The sequence below is a fragment of the Marmota monax genome, unplaced genomic scaffold (assembly GCF_021218885.2).
Source record: "Marmota monax isolate L192 unplaced genomic scaffold, Marmota_monax_Labrador192_F-V1.1 WCK01_AAM20220418_F8-fsc00322, whole genome shotgun sequence".
Classification (NCBI taxonomy): Eukaryota; Metazoa; Chordata; class Mammalia; order Rodentia; family Sciuridae; genus Marmota; species Marmota monax.
The window spans coordinates 1,068,661-1,075,562 of record NW_026692168.1 but is presented as its reverse complement, the minus strand read 5'-3'; positions in this window follow the sequence as shown (position 1 = coordinate 1,075,562).

Genomic DNA, 6,902 nt, shown 5'->3' with positions numbered 1-6,902 from the left:
CTTGTTGATCTTCAACAGCTCTGCCAGCCTTATCAAATCAGAGGCTGTGTGGCCCAGTAGCATGTGCAGAGAACTGGCTTCCGATTATGTAAATTATGAGCCCCAGATATGAAACCAGAATGATGACAAATAGCTCACAGGATTTTTGTCCAGATGAGATGTCATATGCCTAGCAGGTGCTAACACTCAATACCAATGGCTGTTAATGCCTGCAGGCAGGAGCCACAGTACGGTGGAATTTACTATGAGCTTGGGAGCTGGGGGAACAGGTGTCTGATTTGTATCATTTGTTTATTTTTGTGCCATAAATGTAAATGTCCCCACTATGACCGATTTCAAGCTACCAGTGTGGTTCTTTTTTTAAAATATGTTTTTAGTTGTCAATGAACTTTATTTATTTATATGTGGTGCTGAGAATCAAATCCAGGGCCTCACACATGCTAGGCAAGCGCTCTACCACAGAGCCACAATCCCAGCCCCCAATGTGGTTCTTACTTACCAGAGTTAGGAAAAGATGTGCACAGTAGGCTCTGCAAGCCAGCTGGACCTGGCTCCAGCACACCGCTGGTTAGACCTTGAATCAAGATCAAGGAGGCTCAGAGGAGGAGGGGTCTGAGCAGCACTAGTGAGTCAGAGAGGAGGATGAGCCATGGACTGGAGTGGTGGGGGGACACCACCAAGCCCCAGCCATGTCCATGGGCACCCAAGTGTGGGTAGGTGAGAAGGGAGTGGGTCCATCATGGGCTGCCCCAGCTGCCCCTCCTGTCCTCAAGTCCATGAGCACACACCACAGGAACAGCACAGTAAGGCAGGCATGTGCAGTGTGTGGGGAGGAGGGATTTCCCCCGAGGTGACATATCTTGAAAATTTCATGAAAATTACATGTTGATGTCTGATGGGAGGCTGTGCTGCAGAGACAGTAGAGGAAACAGCAAAGATTTGATGCTTGGAGAGTGAAAAACACATAGAAAATGTTCAGATAAATGCCCTGAGTTCCCCCAGCCAATGGCATAGACCCCACTCTTGGGCTCCTTCCTTCTGAAGTTAGAATCGTACCTGAAATCTGCTGCCTGGGGTCATCCCAAACTTGCCCACAGAGCCCTCAGAGTTCTGTTCCTGCCTTCTTAGTCAACGGGCTTTACAGATGGCCCAGGTGGCAGCTCCTCATTGTTGAGAATGGGAATTCCTACAGCAGTTCCAGGGTGTGGAGCTCCAATGTGCACAAAACCCTGCTCAGTCCATGGTCTCAGTGAGGCCTCAAGTGCCCTAGGAGGCTGGGGTGATCCTTATCCCCATTGCATAGATGAGAAAACTGAGGCTGGGAGAGCTGAAATAGCTGGTGCAGGTGGCCCAGCGGTAGTCGTGGAGATAGGAGTTGAGCCCAGTCCCAGGAAAGTTGCCATGGCTCACAACTGACCATGGCTGGCTCAGGGATGCAGAGGCACAGCCTGACTTATGGCAGTCTACGCATGATACATCCTCTCAGAGCATGGTGTACCTCCTAAGTGTCAGCCCTCAAGGGGCTCATAATATGGAGGGGGAGACGGTGGAGCAGCAGATCATCCCACGGTGGTGGTATTATGGGTTCCCTAAGGAAGGACGTAAGGAGTGGTCCTTGGTATGGCTGGTGTGCTCCCACCCTGCCCTGCCTTGCAAAGTCCTCAAGGGGCAGGCCTGAGTTTTACTTCTCTCTGTCTCCAGAGCCTGGCCTAGGGTCCAGCAGATAGTAGGTGCTTAGGGAACAGCTTATAACCTTGATCTGTGGACTTTTTATGCAGCTGCAGAGTTATGGAGTGTCATACAAACATGACACATGCTCACAGAAGCACTCCCTCCTATGCTGACACACACTCCATTGAGCACAGGTGCTTGCGCTCACACATACAAACACACACACACACACACACACCAGCACTACAGCACAAGTCCAGATATTCAGTGACTCACAGACCCCCCCCACATCTCCCCCAAGGATGTCTAAATTCCTAGGTAGACCCACAGCTGCTCTGTACCCACACGTCCACACAGGTCCGCGGGAGGGACATTCTTAGACATACACATGCAGCTACCTGTCTCCATGAAGCAGCCCAAGGCAGCCGCTGCTCAGGGATGCGTCTCCCCTCCTCTGTGGGTACGCACCTGCTCCCAAGTGTGCTCGTATGCATGTGCACACTCACATACACGACGCATCCCTTGGAGGTCACAAGCATGGAGCGAAAGGTCTTGTAACAGTTGAATCAAATTCAGCTCCAAAGGGTCTCCAGAATCCCTTTCTTCCTCCACCTGCTGCCAAACCCCAAGAACCAGCCTTCTTGGCCCCAGGTTCCTCACACCTCCAATTTCCAGCCAGAGAGCACTCAGAAAACCCCCTAAGTTCCCCATGAGGCCATTAGTGAGTAGAAATGTGGCATTCAGGTGACTGTCTCCCTCTAGTCTCCCTCTCAGCTGCACCAGCGGAAATGGACTCTGGACCCAATTGGAAGCAGGGCAAGCAATGCCCCAACAGTTCTGAGGGAGAGCACCAGAGCCCGTGAGGTTGGTCCTGGGGAGGCCTAGATAGGATTGGTGCTGTCTGTTCGCTTGTCCCTCTCCTTGTCCTTCCCCACCCTCCCTGTGACCTGGCCTTCTCTGCCAGTCATTATGACTAGTTCTCTTCTGACCACTCCATCAGTCCTGACCCCACACATTTGTGTGGTACTGGCAATACCCAGTGACCTTCATTTGTGTTCTTAGACTTTGGAGCACTGTGGGCTAGGGCATCAGTCATCATTGTCCTCATTTTACAGACAAGAACACTAAAATCCAGAAAGGTCACAGAACTCACTGGCACTTGGTGGTGGGGAAACTGATGTTTCTAGAACATGGAACTGGAATTAGACAGAAGCTATGTGAGAAAGAGGGCTTCAGAATCCCTACACAGGAGACTCACAGCTGAGCCCAAAAATGACAAGGAGGGCAGAAAAAGAACAAAATGTTACAAGTGGGTGGGTGCCGTGGAGGATGAGGGTGTGGGAAAACTGTTTTTACCCTCTGTGTATTTTCCAAGTTTTCTTTTACAAGCATTTTTGATGTTTATAGTGGGGGGGGGGCTAAAAGCAGGAGGAGACACATACTTAGGAGTAAATCCACGAGACACATACTTAGGAGTAAATCCGCGATGTTAGAACTTCAAACCTTAGCAGGAAAGATACTTGGGAAGGGAGTAGGGAAGTATTCTTGGAAGATGTCACCCATGGTATCCATTCATCAGTCCTTCTGTAGAAAGGGTCCCCGTCTTCTCTTGGGGAGCTCTGTCTGGAGTTGACAGAGTTCACCCCTACCGTGGCAAATCCAATGGAAGCCCTGTCACCTCTATTTCTCCCACTCCATATTAACCCTCTAGCTTGTGTTGTGTGGGGTGTTGAATGACCATCCCTCTCTTGCCTGCTTGAGGCCTTCCGTCAGCCCTTGGTATATCCAGATTTTTGCACTTAACGAAGGACACATGCCCTTTGGCATCCCCCACCTGTCGCCAAGGCCAGCAAGCTTCCTCCTGGAGGCCTGCCTTGGCCTGCAACTTCTGCCTCTCTCTGCTCACTCATCACCTTGGTGCTAGAAACTTCACTGGCACAACTTTATTTTGTACCAGTGACTATGTTAATGCACACCATCCTTGAGTTAGGCACCTTGGCTAAACCGAGACGGTGTTCCCTGGTTTTTTGTTCTTGTTTTTGTTTTTTTAAACTTGTAGTGCTAGGGATTGAACCCAGATCCTCTCCCATGCTGGGCAAGTGCTCAACCACTGAGCTCCACACCCAGCCCTTCCCCTGTTTCTTTTATATCCCATACATCTTCCCACAGATAGAGCTTTAGAAATGAATAAATAACACCAGACCCTGGACAATCAGACAAGATTTACTGATGTCTAGAAATCCTGCCCTTGATTTTATAATGTTCATGAGAGACAAGGTGATTGCCCTCTCTACTAGCATAGTGGAGCTAGGGGGAGTGTTCTGAGCAGTCCGTCCTGTGTAGTAATTGCAGATACATAGGCAGGTACATAGGTAGGTAGGTAAATTGATAGTAACCTAGAGGGAAACAACCTGCTCCGTGGTTCTCCTATGTCCACTCACAAAAGGCAGGCAACATACATTTCTTGCTCTGCCTGCAAACCGGACTCATGAATAACTCCCCACCCCACCCCCAGCTAGCATTTCCAGAGGCCTTGGAACACAGTGAGATGACTGGGCAGGCAGCTCGGAGCAGCAGGTGTCTTTCTTGGACTACTGTGAGAGCACCAAGGGATGTCTTACAACAGAAAGGTGAGCCTTGCAGGGCCAGCACGGGATTCTGCTCACAAGAAAGGAAAATGAAGGAAGAAAAAGACGGAGGAAGGCAAGAGCAACTTTCTTAGGAAACAGAAATAAAGAACAATTTCAGAGCCGACCACACATAATACCCTGAAGATCCACCGTGCACACAGGCATCTGCAGCATCTTTGAGTTTATTTTCATTGGAATCACTTCTTACTTTTGGTGAAGGAAGGTGAGAAGAAAGGGATTCCATCTTGAAATTCAGAAGTTCCCTGGTGAAGCGCAGTCTCCTGGCAGTTTTAGAAGGTGGCCACCATGCCAATTCCTCCAGGACACATTTCACAACTATAGATACAAATAAATTTACAGGAAGTGTGGGCTAACTGAGCCCTGACTGGTAGACAGTTGGACACAGCATGTTTTTTTGAACCCAGTGAGGGACTCCAGGGACCTAGCCAGTCTCTTTAAACTGGGGAGAGACTCAAATCTGGGCCTATGTGGCACATGCCCAGCTACTCAGGAGGCTGAGGCAGGATCATGGCAAGTTGGAGGCCATCCTGGGGAACTTAGTGAGACCCTGTCTCAAAATCAAAATGTGGTTCAGTGGTATAGCACTTGCCTAGCATGTATGAGGCCCTGGGTATCACAGAAAAGAAAAGAAGAAGAAGGAGGAGGAGAAGGAGGAAAGTAAAATGACATAATATTTGCATATAGCCTATGCACATTCTCCTATGTACTTTAGATCATATCTTGATTGCCTAAAACACCTGGTACAATGTAAATGCTGTGTAAGTAGTTGTTATACTATATTGTTTAGGAAATAATGAAAAGTCTGTACATGTTCAGTGCAGACAAAAACTTGTTTTAAAAAATATTTTTCAGTGGTTGGTTGAACCGTGGATGTGGAACCCACAAATACCGAGGTGCCTCTTACACCTGGAATAAGAAATGATTTGGTTCCTGTCGTTGAACGACACACAATTTGTTGAGAAAGACATATAGATAAATATTTAATGTATCTGATATTTCTAAATAAGTGGAAGCTAATTACTGAGTGCTTACTATGCTACTATATTAATCCTCACCACATTTTACAGATGAGGAAACTGAGACCCAGAGCCAGTTGCAGAACAAGGATTAGAACCCAGTAAACTTGCATCAGAGGCTATGTGTTTAATACATGTACAGCAATAAAGAGGAGAAAGTACCAAATAAGATGGGAACACAGGTGGAAGGACAATCGGCTCCTTGCCCCTGGGAGGGCATAGTCAGGACAACATTAAGATGCAGTAATATTTGAGCTGGATCTCTCAAAGTGATTGTTTTTTCAGTCCTTCTTTCCATGCTTTACCAAATGTCACATTCCATCCTAATTTGCCACATGAGTGTTTAGAAAGACACCATGTTTTCCCACTGGTTGCCATTCCCATTGTAAAAGGTGAGCTCACAAAGCATGCTTTTGCTATATTGAGTTCAACTTTGGAGTAGAAGGAGATTGAAAGGGTGTTGGGGAATTTAGAATATGAAATGTCTTTTGAAACTTGCTAAACCTTTCCAGTCTGTGTTGTGGACTCTAGAATCTCATTTTCAGGCCCTGTCCCCAGCTTCAAAGTTAAGGGTCACCCCAGTTTCTCCTCTGGGCTTAGCAGCCCAGTGCCTGCCTACCTCAAGACCCGGCTGTCAGTGTCTACTAGGACCTGGCTGTACTACTACATGTCTCCAGTAGGGGTCACTGACTCCAATAGGTGGTCCTATGCAGAAAACCCTAGGTCCTAACAAATTGTCCTTGACTTGCTCTGTGAAGTCGTCCATAAAATGGGTATAACACTCCCTGTCTGACTTCCTCCCAGAACAGAGGTGAGAAATGTAAGGATAAACGTAGACACCTTCCAGCGTGATTCAGAAGCAGTACACTGACTTTCTCCCACCTCCTGTCCAAAGGATTTAAAAAATAAAAAATGAAAAAAGCCATTCCATAACGACATCTTGAGTATCAGTCACAGTGCCAGGTGCCATGAACGATTCAGAAATTATTTCTGCTTTTGCACAAAAGGATTTCGAACAAAAGTTTAAAGCAAACTGTAACCCTGACTATGGGTGGGGGGCTCTGCCTCTCCTTGGTGAGCGGTAGACGCAGCAGCCCCTGCCCCGAGAAAGATGAGGGGCTTTGAAAAGGAAGCATGTTTACTTTCCCTGTGACTGGACATCTCTCCCAATGACTCATCTGTCCCTCCCTTACACAACCCGGTGTGCTAGGGGGAAACTGAGGCACAGAGAGGCCAATTGACCTGCCCAAGGAGCCGGACTCCAGGAACTTCCCACCCAACTAACCCCACAACGTGGAGCGGGGAAGGGGAGTGCGAGAAGACTGGTGGCCAGAGCGGGCTGGGAGCGTCCGAGAAGGGAGCACCTCCCTGCCCCTGACTCCCTGGCAAGTGGCGTGAGAGGAGGGCGGCCGGGCGGCCAGCCTTCTGCAGGAGCGCCCCCTGCTGGTCAGCAGTACCTAGGCTCTGGGATGGAGGCATGCTCGGTGCTGGAGGGGTGGTTCCTTTGGAACCCAGAAACTCTCCCAGAGTAGTGTAGGAGGGGCTCTTTCACTTTGCACACGGT